General features: G+C 41.8%; 1 protein-coding gene across 2 annotated transcripts in view; it reads left to right on the top strand.

Annotated features, from left to right (window-relative positions):
* The first annotated feature begins 426 nt into the window (after positions 1 to 426).
* The window catches only part of GALNT3 (polypeptide N-acetylgalactosaminyltransferase 3), a 52,999-nt gene continuing 36,104 nt past the window's right edge, over positions 427 to 17,321 (top strand). Inside the window, exons 1-2 of one of the 2 annotated variants that reach the window (XM_087435332.1) lie at positions 427 to 1,137; positions 3,288 to 3,399. The gene's annotated coding sequence lies outside the window, so the exon portion shown is untranslated. The remainder of the gene's footprint in view (positions 1,138 to 3,287; positions 3,400 to 17,321) is intronic. The other variant, XM_004428241.3, reaches the window with a different exon arrangement.

Below are 17,321 nucleotides of genomic sequence, written 5' to 3'. Positions count from 1 at the left end.
AAAAAAAATACTACTTAAAAATTTTTTTCTCTTAAAAACAACGGCAAAAACTACCATCTCCCTATAGTCTGCGTTTTCACCTTCCGAATAGATGTTGAGCTTGTAAGCAAACCTACAGTAGAAGCAAGCCCTCTCCAGGAAACCAGTGTCTTCCAAACAAGGACAGCGGGGTTCTTTCTATTGTCTCTGCTTTCCCTCTCATCGGGGAATTGGTTTGCCTTTCGACAGCAACCCAGGAAGGGATGGTGCGCCCCAAATTAGCAAGGCTCTGCCAAATACCAGAGGCTCTTCTTTGGAAGAGGGAGGCTCCTCCTTTGGACGTGAGGCGCCCCTACCAGAACGCGCGCTTACAGAAACGGAAACCACTAGCCGCGCTGAAGTGAGTCAAGTGATGAAATCAGACTACATGGGAAGGAAGCTCGCCCAATTGCTCACGAACCCAACCGGTGACAGAAGCTGCTGAACCCTGCTCGAGGAAACTGTACGCGCCAACAGTTGCAGGCGTCATGAGGTGGTCCTCGGAGGCACTGGGCCCCCCAGTCTCCGGGCAACGCACCCCTTCGTTTTGGCGAACCGGAGAGTAAGGGAAGTGTGGGAGGGAAGTCTAGACCTTCTGGTTCCCCAAAGACCCAGATTGTGTTCCGGTTCCAAGGTGACGACTGCCACCAGGTCAGTGCAGGACTCGTCAAATGTAGACGGGCTGAGGCACGCCTCGCGCGGAGAACCAGCCTCGCCGACCGCGGAGAGAGAAGCGGCGCGGCGGCCGCGCTGGGCCCGGACGGCGCCCCCGCCCGCGCGCGGTCCTCGGTCCTCACCTGGAGCGCTCAGGTAGGGCTTGGGCGGGGCAGGCGGCTGGCGCGCAGGCGCGGGACGGGGGCCTCGCCCCTGCCGACGTCGCAGGCTGGAGCTCACCTGGGAGACTCCGGGAGGAAGCGGAGCCTCGGTTCGGCCTCTCCTGGCAACGCAGGAAGCCCAGCGGGAAGGCAGGAGGCGGTGGCGGAGGAGGAGCTGGACTGAGCGGCAACTGTAGCGACAGCAACCGGGGCCGCCGCCGCCGCCACCTGCACCTGGCGCCCGGCCCACGTCCAGCGCCGCCCGGCCGCGGCTTCCCGCCGTCCCGCCTTGCCCACCCGCCAGGTAAGCCGGGGGCGGCGGCCGGCAGCCCCTGGGCAGCGTCAGAGGGGGTGGCGGGACGGACGCGGAGGTTCACGTGGTGGCGAGAGGGGTACGGGCCGGGTGGCTGGTTAGATGGTCTCGAGGGCAGTGTTTCGGTTGCCCCTCGGGAGAGGCCGAAGGGGGCGCCCGAGGCCGGGGCAGGGGGAGCCCCAGGGGAGCCCTGTCGCCCGCGCTGGCCCCTGTCAGTCTCTGTAGGGAGGCTCCAGAAGAGGAGGACCGGGCTGAAGTCCTGGTGGCCCCGAGCGTGTCCCTGGGCGGGTTGCACAGGGGGGAGTCGGAGGGGGCTGGGCCGGGCGCGAGGCGGCCGCGATGCCACTGGGGCTAACAGGTTGCCGGTGTCCTCCCGTCCCTGTGCCCGAGGGCCCAGCCCGCCACGGGACAGGGCGTGGCTTTGCCGGGCAACTTTCCCAGCCGGACCCCAGACAGTCCTGGGCTGGAAACTGCGGCCGCCCGAGCCATTTAAATGGTTTCCGAGCGGTTTGGAAAGCGCTCTGTGGTCGGGACGCGCACATCCCTCTTTCTCTCTCTCTCTCTTTCGTCTCTCCACTTTTCCGGGGGCGCTCCCTAAGCCAGAGCTGCGCCCACTTTCCGGTTTAATCGAAAAGAGTTATTTTTTTCGTGGCAGGAGGAAATCCAACTGCCACTCACCAACCGCACACCTTCTCGTTAGAGGACCTGTTGACTTAACGACCTGTATATCGCGGCTATGGTTTGCCTGTGGCATATGACTCAAGGGTTCAAAAAATCTTTGTTTCAGGATCCTGCCACGTCTGAACCTGGGTGTGCCAGGCCCAAATTCCTTTCCTTGCCTAATTAAGCCCTTCTGAAGCCTAAGAATTGAGGGCGAAACTGGTGCTTACCTTGGACTTTTATTTCCTTCCCTCTCAAAACTCATCAAACTACTTCTCTTCAAACCCATCAAACAACTATTTCTGTTTTTAGAACCCCATGGAGTTATCAATTTTTCTAATTTTTATAAAATGTTATTAAGCTACCATAATTTGCTATAGAAGTTATACTACATAGTGACATTTAGACTCAAATTCTGTCGTTAAAAATCAGAAAGTTGCTGCATTTTAATTTGAGAATTTTTGGTTGTGGGAAAGTCTGTTGCTTCCTTTACTGTATAAATTTTTCTTTGAGTTTGTGACTAAAATATGTGAGGTTAAAGTCATACCGTACATACCATACAATTAGATTTCTTTAAATTTGACTTTTAATATCTGAAGTTTAGCATACATAGTAGTTTAAACATTCTGAACGATTTATTTGTACCAATCATCTTTCTTTTTCTAGTCCTTTAACTAGCATTTTTACATAGAAATTTCTAATAATGGCAATTCCGCTGCCTAGATTTGTTTAGTTCTTTTAAAAATATATTTTAAATTGCACACTTAACATAAAATGCCTTAGGCAACACATATAGTTAAAAAAAAAGTGCAATTAAAGCTAAAAAATCAACCACAGCATAACAGGACATAATTATTAATGCTTTCTTCTTTAATCAGTGATTTCTGCTTTTCTTAAAAGAGCCTCACCTGCCCTATTAATCGTGTCTCCATATAGAGAAATAAATATGCTAAATACTATTTAAAAAGTAGATGTAGGCGTTGCTCCCTGAGTTTAGAGTATTAATTAAATCTTCATTGATTATTGGGCCAGTTGTTATTAGACTATCTTGACTCTTAACTCGAGGGAGAAATGTAACATGTTTGCATTAGATAGAGTAACAGTGTGCCTCAGTTAAAGTTTCCTGTAAAACAGCAAAAACAGTACTTCCCTGGATTAAGATAATGAGAGCTTACATCAGGAGTCTTCTCTAGCCCTAGCATTCTCAGGCTCCCCTTCTCAGTTTGGATAGCCAGTCAATCCATCAAGTTTGTGATAAACCAAAGCTGAGAGATTACACCCAGCAAGTTAGTGGTAGACATGGTATTATTATTCCAGTGCTTGACTCAAGGCTCATGTTATCTTTACTTTTCACCACCTACATTCTCATCATAAGATGTTTATCTTTTTGTCTTTCATAGAGTTTGTAAGGCCTTTGTAATTACAAAATAGTCAATTGTTCTTTGTCCAGCTCTGATTTACCCTTATTTCTACTTGTCCAGATGATGCCTGACCCAAGGGAGACTGAGTGAGCCCATCATGCTTTTCCTCTCACTGTGGATCACATGAGTACTGAAGATGCCATGTGGACTGAGAATTTTTAATCCTTTCTTGGTATTTCAGAGCCACAGTTAATTTTTTGAGTCAACATGGACAACATAATTTAGTTTTCTGATCTTTTATTGTATTGGCTTAAAATATATTTTATGAGGCAGCAACCCAGAGTCATCCCTCCATTTGCAACACTCTAGATTTTTGGTTGGCAAGCATACTTCTTCAACATCAGTGTTTTTTAAACTTTTTTTGGACTGCAATCCTCAGTAAGAAATGCATTCTATGCCTCAACGCAGTACATTCTAGTGTGTGTGTGTGTATACATGAAACAAGGTTCACAAAACAATATTTAACCTTACAATGTGGACGTTCTCTATTATTTTATTTAAAAAAATATTGGTCTCGACACACTGGATTGATTTTATGACCAAATGAGCTGGAACCTGCAAGTGAAAATAGCAGTATCCTATTGAATTTACATTTTTAAGGCTGATTTTTCTACCAGTTTACTGTGTCATACACAGACACACACAGGCACTCCTAAGAAAGAAAATCAAACTGTACATTTTTTAATATATAAAATTATACTGTAATCCTTATTAAACATTTATTGGAGGGCCTGAGACTTTAGGACCTGGTGCTAGACTAAATCCTTCAAACATTAGGAACTGCACAAAATCTCATTGTACATTATTGTGTTTTAAATGGGTTCTGAGCATATTGAAGTATGTTTGAAGACCGGGAAGACTGGAAAGTTTTTTCTGAGGGGATTTTAATGGTAATAATTATCAAGTGAAAGTTTGAGAGAGAAAAATAATTCTGTTTAGCTATATTCTAAATTCTAAAGTTTATGGCTGAGTGAGAGTGCTGGGTGGAGTCTGAAAAAAATGATTAGAGTAAATATAGGCCAGTTGATTGTTTGGTTTGTAGTCTGTTAATATTTTTTCTTTTTGAGGAAGATCAGCCCTGAGCTAACATCCATGCCAATCCTCTTTTTGCTGAGGAAGACCGGCCCTGAGCTAACATCTATTGCCCGTCCTCCTCCTCTTTTTTCTCTTTTTCTCCCCAAAGCCACAGTAGATAGTTGTATATCATAGTTGCACGTCCTTCTAGTTGCTGTATGTGGGATGCCGTCCAGCATGGCCCGACAAGCGATGCGTTGGTGTACGCCTGGGATCTGAACCCGGGCCACCAGTAGCGGAGCGGGCGCACTTAACCGCTAAGCCAGGGGGCCGGCTGCTGTAGTCTGTTAATATTTTATATTTTATTTTTTTACTATGAAACAGATATAAGAGATTAATTGTGTGAATCATACTCCTTTCCCCCAAAAAAGACTAGATTGGGAGATTGAGAGATTAGATTAGAACCCTAATGACCTGTAGGGATATAGGTTTGGAAGCTCTGACTGGCTGATTAAACCTTCCATAGAAGCTTTTTTTTTTTTTTTAATTTTATTTATTTATTTTTTTCCCCCAAAGCCCCAGTAGATAGTTGTATGTCATAGCTGCACATCCTTCTAGTTGCTGTATGTGGGACACGGCCTCAGCATGGCCGGAGAAGCGGTGCCTCGGTTCACGCCTGGGATCCGAACCAGGGCCGCCAGCAGCGGAGCGCGTTCACCTAACTGCTAAGCCATGGGGCCGGCCCCAGAAGCTTTTAATTTTAACCTGCCTTCACATTCCTGGTGGAGAGAATTTTTCTCCAAAAAAAAAAAAAAAAAAATTAATGTATTTAATATTTTGGAAATGATCAACGCCCAAGTTGTCTTCAGACACATTCAGTTCTCTGGTCCATAAAGTGTAAAAATACATTTGGTATAACAGGATCTTTTATTGTTATAAAATCTGATTGAGAATGAATTATTTTCAATCACCTATCTAATTACGCATATAGTTAGTATCAGAATAATTGGTTTTATATAATTTGGGTAATTTTAACACAATTAATGTACTGCCAATAGCAACATTGAATTCAAATCAATGGCAGCTATGGCAAGAGACCACAGTGCATTTACTTATGGCAAAGCAAAGACAAGTAGGATTCTGAATTCTAGATCATCAGCGACTATTGACAATTAGATGAAATCTCTTTGAGTCATTCTCTGAGTTGGCCTTATATTTTTGGCACTAAATAGAAAGTATTTACCTGAGTACACCTTTTCCCTATAATTGTTTTGGTTTCAAACTGTCCAAACTAGTTTGCTCATCTATCTTGCTGCCTGCTGGACATCTTTCAGATGTCATAATTACCTGAGATTGTATGTGTGTAAACCAGAACCTTCATGCCATCAAAACAAAACAGAGCATGTTTCACTTCCTGTATTCTATTTAAAACATTAGTACATTTACCATTTCTTAGCCACAATTCCAAAACCAAAAAAATCTCTGAAAACCAAAAATTTTTTTTTGGTAACTCATTTGTCAGCAAAACTTGAACCCATTTACTGCAAAACCTGAGTGAATTATCAGGAAGCTTTTTATCATCTATCCCACTTGGTGGGATGTGTCTTGCTGCAGAAATAGTACTGTGTTTGATTACATGGTACTGTCCCAGGCCCTGCTGAGGGTGCACTGTTATATTGGGTATGTAAACCATGTCACCTTTCTAACATCCAAAATATCCTGAATTTTGAAACACATTTGTCTCCAGGGATTTTGGAGAATGGGTTATGGATCTGTACCACTATCCAAGTGTCAGAAACCCAGAGGTCGTTTTTTACTCTCTTTTCTTAGTCTCCACAACTATCAGATTACTGAATCTCCTTAACGTTTTCCACCTTTTTTTTTTTCACAAATTCCTCCCCAACTTCTACTGCCCTAGTTCAGGGTCTCATCCACTCTTGACTGAGGTACCATAGCCTGATATCTCAGCGGCTGGTGTCATGCTCACATCCATCATCAGCAGAATCCCAGAGGTGATCTCTTTAAAAATGTAGACCTGAACTTCTCTCTCCTCTGCTTAAAATCTTTTAATAACTTTCCATAGCTCCCAGGATAGGACCCATGGCCCTTAAAATGGTTCCACAGAATCTAACCCTTGGTTGACTATGGATTTATACTCTAAACTAAAATTTTATATTCCAGCAAAAGATTTCATTGTTTTTTCACCCGTATGCTTTTCTTTTGTTACTCCCACTGCTGAGAGTACCTTCCCTTTTATCTTTAGCTCTATAACTCTTACTGGTTCTTAAGACTCAGCTGAGGTCTTGCCTGTTTTAGGAAACTGCACCCCCCACCCACACCTCCACATACACGTGAGCTGGATGAGGTGTCCTACGCATGCTTCTATCATGTGCTTTACTTATGTGATATAACAGAGTCTGCTTTTGCACCTTTGTACACACACACACCACTTTTAGATTTTTTGCAAAGCATGTAAAATTTCTTTTTCCTCTATCCTTATTGTGGAGTAAGAATATTGGAGTAAAAGTGGCACAGGAAGGGGACAGACATTCGCAGGTGGTATATTCGTTTTTTTTTTATGGGCAGCAACCACAGAAATTGGGGAGTAGGAAACTTGTTTTACTTGATTAGTCTATTTAATTTCAATTGCTGTTATTTCCGTCTCATTCTTTTGAATTCCAAGTTATTTTTGTGCCTTTTGATTCTGTTCCAAGATCTGAGTTTTACCATTTAGAAGTGACAAGTTGACTTTGTGATTGAAAGGTCTTGCGGCTTTTGTTTCTAAATACTTTACAGTTGAGTACATTGCTTATTGGTAAGGAGTTTAGGGGGGCAGCTTTTACTTAAAGAATATAATTATATTAGACTAGACAAAAAAAAAAAAAGGGCCAAAGATTCCTAGGAGTCTTCCTTCTCTAAGTTCTGTCAGTTTTACCTCTTAAATAAATATTTCTCAAATCCATCTACTTTTTTCCATTTCCGATCACTACCATTGTCTCTTACCTGGACTTTTGCAATGGCCTCCCTATTTATCTATCTGAATTCTTTCTGGCTTCTTTCTAGTTGGTTCTCCACGCTGCACCCAGAGTGATCTTTTCAAAACATTTGGTCTTGTTACCTCCTGCTTAAAGCCCTTCGTTGCATTAGGATAAGGCAGACTCCTTAATATGGCCCAAAGGCCTGGCATGATTTAGCTCCTGCCCAGCACACACCTCTCTCATCATTACTCTCTGCTCTAGCTCTACTGGCCTTTTTTTATTGCCGTGTTCCTCTCGCCTCCAGGTCTTTGCAAGTGTCAGTCTCCTTGCCTGGAACCCTCTTTCCTCTTCTTTTGGTCTATTTAGCTAAAACTCATCCTTCAGATTCCCATTTGAGCTCCCTCCTTTTCAGCACTTACTATAACTGGAATTTTTCACCAGTCTGTTTTTGCTTTTTCATCTAACCATGGGTTAAGGTGAAGACTGTAGCCTAAAGAAATAAAATCCTACTTATTATCTGTGATTATTAACTTTTGAAAACTTAAAAGTTTCTCACAAAGGGAGCAGACTTTAATATGTCGCTCATATTTTAAAAATTAGATTTTAGTTGTTAATACCTTTATATTTTTATCAAGTAACAGTAGTTAATATTTATTGTCATAATAAGTGTTAGTCCTTCTTTACTATTTTACTATTGAGCACTTATGTGCCAGGCATATTTTAAGCAATGTACATGAATTAATCATTTAATCTTCATAGCAACCCTATGAGGTGCGTACTATTTTTCTCACTATTTTAGAGATAGAAAACTTGAGAGATTAAGTAATTTGCCTCTATCTACAAGGCCAGTGAAATGTCAGAGCCAAGATTCAAATCCAAGCAGTCTGATTCCAAATCCTGCACTTCTATCCTCCTTGCATGCAAATAAAATTAAATATGATTATTAAAAGGCTTACAACAGCAACAGCAAAAGAAATCCAGTCAGCTGTTATCTCCCTTAGTCCTGTGCCTTTCACCTGGTTTGAGATGTTTCTTCCAGTGTTTACCTTTTGAAATAATATGCTTATACTGCTATTTCTTTTTTTTTTATAATTTTTATTTATTTATTTTTCCCCCCAAAGCCCCAGTAGATAGTTGTATGTCATAGCTGCACATCCTTCTAGTTGCTGTATGTGGGACGCGGCCTCAGCGTGGCCGGAGAAGCAGTGCATCGGTGCGCGCCCGGGATCCGAACCTGGGCCGCCAGCAGCGGAGCGCACACACGCACACACTTAACCGCTAAGCCACGGGGCCGGCCCAATATACTGCTATTTCTTAATGTATCGATATTGGACATTACCTACTGACTTCCCAGTGTGGTAGATAAATATTTAGTTCTTTCACATAAATACCCTCAGCTCTCTCTTGCTCAACCTCCCAATATGATTCTTACATTCTTTTGTTTGCCTTTTAGTATTTATTTATTATGATTGTGCAAACACTGTTCACTACTGAGCCAACTCAGTATATTATGTGTATGTGTGGTTCCTTGCTTGCAGAATTTTTTTAATCCTGGAGTTAATAATGAACTCTCTTTTTTAAAAAAAAATTGCTTAGTTTTTCCACTTATCAATTTCTATTTCTATGTGCTGCAACATCTTCTCAGTAAGATTTTTCCACATAATCAGACCTATCAGATTTATTGGTCCCTTCCTGGAGCCATCTGTTGTCTTGTTCCAATTTGGACTATTGCTTTCTAAGCCTGTTCCATAGCAGTTGTTTGGGATTTTTCTTTGCTGACATTTCTGAAGGAGTTCGTATTTCTTAGACACTATGACTTTTGTTGTTTATTTACTCCCTCATTTGGATGGAACACACTCCGCGGTTGCTTCCTAAGAACTGATGGATGGAATTAAGAAATTTTAGATATTTCCTGTCAGACAACCTTTATTCTACCTTCACATTTTCTTTTCTGATTATTACTTTTTTTGGTAGTTACTTTATTCACATGGTCCAAAATTTTAAAAAACTAAGATGGGGTATATGCTAAGTCTTCCTTTCACTGTTGCCCTCTGACACCCAGTTTTCCTCTCTGGAGGCAACCAGTGCTATCTTTTTTAATATAAAAACAAAATGTGTGTATTTTCCCTCTTTTTGACATGCAAATAAATCTTGCTGTTTTTTTTTTATTTAACTATATGGTGAAGATAACTTTATATCAGCATATAAAGTTGCTTCTTTGTTTTTAACTCTGCATAATATTCCATCATATGACTCTATCGTAATTTATTTATCTAGTTCCCTCTTGGTAGAGTTGTAGGTTGTTTCAGCCTTTTGATATAAAAACAGTGTTTTAATGTGTAAGTTACAAGTTTCACTTCACTTGTGTACCACCATATCTCTGGGATAAATTTCTAGAAGTTATCCTCACACCTGATTGATATATTGACAGAGACTGGAATAGTGTGAGACCTTGCAGTTTGATAATTCTGAGTCAAATGGCATAGAGGTCAAAAAGAACACCTGGTCGTAAATATCTGATGGCAAAGGAGGCCCTTCTGGAAGATAGTTAATGGTGCAGAGAGGGTTTCTCATGCAAATTATTTTCCTTGAACTTTTTGACCTTGACCTTTATTTTTTCAGATATGGCCCATCTTTTTGAACTGAATAAAACTTGTTTCTATTGTTACCTCAAAATCCTTCTTATACTTTTTACCCTCTATCCTCATCTCCTTTGGAATGTTTGTGGCCTCTGGCCCATTGTTTTAGCTCAGGTCTACCTCTGCAGATAATCCAGAACAGAGAGCACCTCATTAGCTGGTCTTTTTCTACAAGTTAAGAACCCATCCTTAATACACTTCACAATTTAAAAATCTACCCAGCCTTCACATTGATTCATTTGCTGAGTTCAGCTAACTCTACCTCCTAAATCTCCTCCCAAGCCTCCACACCCCTTCTATTCATCTCTTGCCTGGATTACTCTTAATAGTCTCCTAATCGCCTGCAGCCTCTTCTTTGCTCCCCTCCCCCCAAAAAATCCATATTCAGCACAGCTTCAAGAATCATCATTCCAAGTTTCAGTTCTGATTAGGTCATCATTCTGCTTAAAATCCTTCAGGGCCTCTCCCCTTTGCCTAAAGAATTAAGTACAAATCCTGCAGAATTAGGTACCCTTCCTTCCCCTATGTGGAGACTGGCATTTAGCATAGGTCTCAGAGGCCTCACTGTGTGGTAATTGTCCATGTATGGTCCCTGAGGAAAATTACCCTGCTTGAGGTCAACTGTTCAAAGAAGAATTAAAGGTTAGGCTGACACTGGTTTATTTCCAACTGAAACTTATACAGTCCTCCCTCAGTATCCTCAGGGGATTGGTTCCAGGACCCCCCATGGATACCAAAATCCGTGGATGCTCAAGTGCCTTATATAAAATGGTGTAGTATTTACATATAACCTACACACATCCTCTCGTATACTTTAAATCATCTCTAGATTACTTGTAATGCCTAATACAATATAAATGGCATGTAAGTAGTTATACCATATTGTTTAGGGAATAATGACAAGGAAAAAAAAAGTCTGTGCATATTCAGTACAGATGCAACCATTGTAGGCCTTGTAATTCGCAGTTGGTTGAATCCATGGATGCAGAACCCGGGGATACAGAGGGCTGCCTGTGTATTAAAAGGTTTTTTTCATACATTAACCATGAGGAGCGGGTAATGCAGGAATGTCAGATGGTAACTAGGTAAGTGGAGGGATATCGTGTGCCTCAAATTAGGCAAATATATAGCCTAATCTTAAAGGCAGATATTGCTTTTATGTGTAATCTTTAAAAATTGATGTTATGGATTTGTGAAGAATTTATTTTGTACTTTCACATCTGGAGATGTAGCAACTAATGGGGAAGGGATAAGTACAGGGAAATATATAAATGTTGAGATTGAAGTCTTTTTGAATTTATACACCAGGGGTTGGCAAACTACAGCCCTTGGGCCAGATTCAGACCACTACCTATTTTTGGAAACAAAATTTTATTGGAATGCAGCTATATCCATTCATTTATGTATTGTTTATGGCTGCTTTTGCACCACAAAAAAAGTTGAGTAGTTGCAAGAGACCATATGGCCCACAAAGCAAAAAATATTTACTATTTAGCCCTTTTCAGAAAGTTTGCTGATACTTTCTTTGGACAGTAATGGAAGTTGAGAGGTGGAGGATGAGTATTACTAAAAGATTGTGGATAAACCTGTAGAAAGGTGAATGCAAAGTGATAGCAATTAAGCAAACAACCTTACTCCCTTGCTCCGGCCCCCCATCCCTTAATATTCTGGGCTTCAAAGGGAGAATGAGTGGACAGAAATTGTCTACTATTTGTGAGTTTTGAACTCCTTTAAAAAAGAATGTTTGACTGGACTTATTGTGTGCAACCTGCACACCCATCCTCCAACTGTATTCTATGACAAGATCCAGTAGACACTCCCTTCACTAAGGTATTGAGAAAAACATTAGTGAGGGAAGCCCCTGCATTAGTGAAAAAAATCTGTGGTTACTCTCCTTTGTAGGCCATTGATATTGGCTCCCTGTTTTCAGAGGAGATGATGAGATCCCATAGTATCAGAAGCCAAGTGGCAGCACTTCACCACCAAGGACAAAGTAGGTACATTTACAGTAATGGAAAGAAGGGACATAGGTGTAATCAGAAGGCATTGGCCTACAAATGGTTTTGGTACCTAAGGTGATGTGTTTGGTAGACTTCTAGTGGTAGTTAATGAATGAAATAGATGGGCAGTACTACAGTATCACTTTGTGTATATACCAGGAAAAACCCTGGATCTGGTAGCAAAAAAGTTGACTTGAGTTGCTTCAGTTGAGAGTCACGACCTCTTACCCAGTTTCCAAACCTAAGTCGGTTCACAAGCCCAGAGCCCTTGGAATAAAGTGGAGGCTTGGTCCCCTTGAGGAAGAAAGCCTCACCATTGCCTCAGATATACAACATATGTCTTCCCCTAATGCCTTCTTCAAAGGGACCTATAGCCATTTGTTAGAGAGACTGTACGTTGGGGAAAAGGTAGTACTCAGACCTTTCATACTAATTCCTGGGGACTCAAGGAATGAGTCCACCCATTGTGGCCCACCAGTCAAAATGGTGGCTTACAGTGATCAGGTAATAGATGGAGTCTTAGCTCAAGTCTGACTCACAGTGGGCCCAGGTGGTCAGCAGATCCACCCTGTGTTTATTTCCCCAGTTCCTTAATGTATAAGTGAAGTAGACATACTGGGTAACTGGCAGAATCCTTATATTGGCTCTCTAAATCATGGATTAAGGACCTTTGTGATAGGAGAGCTAAGTGGAAGACCTTAGAACTTCTCTTCCCTTCTAAGATAGTGGATCAGAAGTAATACCATATCCCTGAGGGAATTGTTGAGATTAATGCCACCATCAAAGATTTGAAATAAGACTTGTAATATCTATCACATCTCCATATAACTCACTTATTTGGCCTGTGCAGAAGTTGAGTGGATCTTAGAGAATGACTGGACTATCATAAACTTAATCACTGGGTGATTCCAAATGTAGCTGCTGACTGAGATGTAATATCTTTGCTTGATCAAATCAACACAGCCCTGGCATTTGGTATGCAGCTGTTAACTTGGTTAATTGCTTTTTCTTCCTACCAATTTACAAGGACCACCAAAAGCAATTTGCTATGATCTAGCAGTGCCAACATTATATCTTCACAGTCTTGCTTCAGAGCCAGGTCAGTTCTCCTGTCTTAGAAATCTTAATCATCACAACATTCCACAAAACATCACATTGGTCCTCTTCATTGATAATATTATGTTGGTTGTATCTGATGAGCAGAAAGTAGCAAATACTTTAGACGTCTTAGTAAAGCATATGAGAACCAGAAGGTAATAAATCAGCCCCACAAAAATTCAGGGACATGTCTGGGCATTCAGTGGTCACTGTGACCAAGAGGCCTCTTTGGATTTTGGAGGCAGCATATACCAGCATATGTTTGAATGTATGCTCCTTCAGCCTATCTACAGAGTAACCCGTAAGGCTGCTAGTCTTGAATGACGTTCAGAGCAACAGAAGGCTATGCAACAAGTCCAGGATACTGTGCATGCTGTGCTACCACTTCAGCTTTATGATGTAGCAGATCCAATGATTCTCTAAGTGTCTGTAGCAAATAGGGATGCTTTATGGAGCCTCTGGCAAGCACCAATTGCAGAATCATAGTGCAGATCACTGGGATTTTGAAGTAAATGTATGCCTTCTTCAGATAACTACTCACCCTTCGATAGATAGCTTTTGGCTTGCTACTAGGTAGATACTGAATGCATGACCATGGAATGTCAGGTTACCATGTGGACTGGGCTTCCAAGATTAACTGGGTGTTGTGTGACCTACCTAGTTGTAAGGTTGGCCATGCACAGCAGCAATCTATCATCAAGTGGAAATGGTATGTAAGAGATAGAGCTTGGGCAGATCTGGAAAGTACAAGTAAGTTACATGAGCAAGTGACTCACATTCTTTTGATACCAACTCCTGTTGTATTGCCTCCTCTCCTTCAACCCATCCCTTTGGCCTCTTGGGGATTTTCTTAGTCTAGTTGATGGAAGAAGAAAAACCTGAAGCCTGGTTTACAGATGAGTCTGCAGGATATGCTGGTACCACCCAAGAGTGGTCAGTTGCAGCACTACAGTTCCACACATGAATAATCATGAAGGACAGTGGAGAAAGAAAATTCTCCCAGAAGGCAGAATTTTGAACAGTAGATATGGTTGTCTACTATGTCTGGAATGAGAGATGGCCAGAAGTACAGATCTATAATGGTTCATGGGCAGTTGCTAAAGGTTTGATTATATGGTCCAGGACTTGGAAGGAACAGGATTGGAAGATTGATGACAAGGAAGTTTGAGGAAGAAGTATGAGGATGGACTTTTAAAAAAGGGGAAACCCTGAAGAAATTTGTTTCCCATCTGAATGCCCACCATAAGACATCTATTGCTTTTAATAATTGGGTGGACAAAATGGTACACTCTGTAGATGTCAGTCAGCCTCTCTTCTCAGCCACCCCAGTGCTTGTTCAGTGGGCCCATCAACAGTAGCCATGGAAGCTGTGTATGCATGGGCTAAGCAACGTGGACTTTCTTTTTCTAAAGTTGACCTGGCTAGCCCTACTGCTGAGTTTCTAATCTGCAGAAACCAACATTGAGTGCCTAGGGGCGCCAACCAGCCACTGGGTGACAGATTGATTATATTTGACTTGTCTTATCATCGAGGGAGCAGAGATTTGTCCTTATAAAAGATAAATATTCTGGATATGGATTTGCCCTTCCTACTAGCACCAACATCTGTGTGCTCACAGAATGCCTGAGGACAGGGTAAATACGGAGTGGGTAGTGGAAGATGGAAGCCATGGGTATCAATTTTGGCCTTATGGCCAATTAGATAAGGATTGTAGTGGCTTTGCACATTTTCTCTTTGTTTTTATATGTGTGTGTTTCTTTGTATATGCTAACAATTTTCTTCTCTCCTAATTTTCTTTAAAAAAATATTACATAGAAGTTGTTAGAGATTAAGTTTATAAAGTCTTTAGGTAACAGAACATTAGGTGGGACTGACAGAATTTGAGAAGTAATTCACGTAGTCACAACAATGTAGACAATAGCTGTCGGCACTCTGGGTCTCCTCATTTTGAGGTCTGTTCTTCACTTGTGAGAAGGATGCTTGCATCTTGTTAGGTGGAATATAGAATTGTATTGTTGTTGAACAGAGGTTCAAATGTGTGGGAAAGTGGGCATACGGAAGCTGGATAGTCAAAAGGGTAGACTATGCTGCTTATCAATTTATTGTCTCTCAGTTCCAAATTGATTCTATCTGCCTGCTCCGTAACAATAGAGATGGGCCCAGTAAATATTTCTCCTTTGCTGGCTGGCGTGATGTTAAGCCTTGTCTGTAGAGGGCACTGAAGGGATGCTAAAGATGGATAGGGCTTCTTTTCCTGGTTTTAGGGTGGCTCACTGGCCAACCTCTTGCCGGGCATGCTTCTTTTCTACTCAGCACCCAGATGGTTTTCTCCAGTACTAGGCATGGCACAGCTTTCTCTAGAGTTGGCACCCCACTGCACTTTCTCCAGAGCTTGACTTGGGCAGCAGTAGTATATCCTGCAGCCACAGACATCATAGACCTATTCCCCAGCCCAGGTCACTGCTCCCCACGCTCTCTGTTTAGCTCTGCACATGCGTACACTGGGAACCCCTCAAGACTGGGTATCTGGGGAGCCTGCTGCCCAACTTTTATCCCAGGCTCCAGCCTGGAGCCATATTAGCCCAAGCTGCAAATGAAAGTGCGCTAGAATCCTGCAGAGGACAGCTTCTCAACTCCAGGTTCCATCAGCACCCAGCAGCTAGCAGTTTTCTTCAGCACCAAGCAAGTTCCAGGATTCAACACCTCCTTTGAATGGCTTCTTCCTGGACTCCAGAGGGTAATACTGGCAAGTATTACCAGTGAGGCACCTCTGTGACTTTTCCACCATCAGGGAGCCAATGCTCTGCCCTCTAAGTAGACATTTCTGGATCTCAGCCCTGGTGAGGGGAGGGCTCTTCCTTGGGCCCTTATCTCAGCCTTAGGGGTGGTAGTTGCCCCTTATAGCTACTACTCCTCTATTTTTTTAGAATTCTCTTTACCTCCTCCTAGCCAATTCCCTGTTATTCCAATCCTTTCTTAATAATAGATTAAACTTTCCTTGTTTAAATCACTATGTGGTTTCTGTCTCCTTACTAATCCAAAAGCCATCAACTATGCTTACAAGGTAAATAGCTAAATGGACAAATCTTTTGCAGTGCTTCTGCCTGGGGAAAATATCAGTTAAGTGGATAATCTGTGGAACCACTCAAATCACTTCTCAAAATCCCTCCTCTCTCTAGTAGGCCATAAATAATCAGTATATATATTTCATATGTTATGTGAAATTCATTCGTAGGTGCAGATGTGGCAGGAGAAAGTATGTGAGCTCCCCTTTACCCCCCATGGGTAGTGGGGCTCCATAATTATTTGTTTGTTCCAAACTGTAAAGACAGAGTTGGCTAGTCCACAAATCAAGATCCTGTCCACAACCTTTCACCTTGACAGCTAATGTTAATGGAGATATTTATCTAACTAGGTGTAGCTGAGAAGTTGGATATCTGACCATGCCCTTCTTCTTAAAACCTGTGCCTCACAATTGCTGGAGGTCTACTCTGTCACTAGGCTTTTTGTCTTATAACCTGCAGATACCTTTGCTCAGAAAGCTATTCCACTTTATGACAATTAGATGCAGTTAGTTGTCCGCTGATGGCTCAGCCACCCAGAGCAACTTTACTTTGTCTTTAGCTGGGATCTTTGAAGTATGTCTGCTGCTGCCCCCTGTGAGACAGCATGTGACTGTCTCAATGCAGTTTGCTTTGCATCAGTATTTGTCGCTTCTCCTAAATCCACAAGTCACTTCCTGCTCAGAAGAATTGCTGGCAAAGATGTGAACATGGACTTAACCATAATCAAAACTAACAAACCACAGTAGCAATTCACCATGAAATTAGATTCCACCGATAAATACAAGCAAAAATGACTTCTTGTCACTCCTTCGTTCCCTAACATTTTTACCAGCAAATGAGGGGCACTTAATAAGATTTCTGCCCAAGCACTTATGGGTGTATTATTAGGGCAAGTTTTGTTTTGTTTTTTAATTAATTTAGGAAATCCAGTGATAATGCATGACAAAGATCCAATATTAGTTCCCAATAGTGTATTTTTGTTAATCTACAATCTACACTAGGTTTTGGGAATGTGATTTTGTATTTCCTTGCTTTAGGTAGTTACCCTTAACTCTTTACAGCTCACTTTAACTCAGTAGCAAGCAAGTTTCACACACCAATTAGGCTTTGTGCCAGTTAAATTCAACTAGAACCAGACCTTAAATCCCTGGAGCTGTAAATGTCTATTGTCACAAATACAGGAACAAGAACTGGAAAGAACCACTATCCTCTTATTTTATTAAATGTTACTTTTACTTGCAGTTATGAAGTTCTGCTTTTCACTGCTTTAGAAATGTTTTCATTGGAATTTTTAAGTTAA

Source organism: Ceratotherium simum, chromosome 9, assembly GCF_057802395.1.
Source record: "Ceratotherium simum simum isolate JZ-2026a chromosome 9, ASM5780239v1, whole genome shotgun sequence".
Lineage (NCBI taxonomy): Eukaryota > Metazoa > Chordata > Mammalia > Perissodactyla > Rhinocerotidae > Ceratotherium > Ceratotherium simum.
This window is presented reverse-complemented; position numbering and strand designations above follow the sequence as displayed.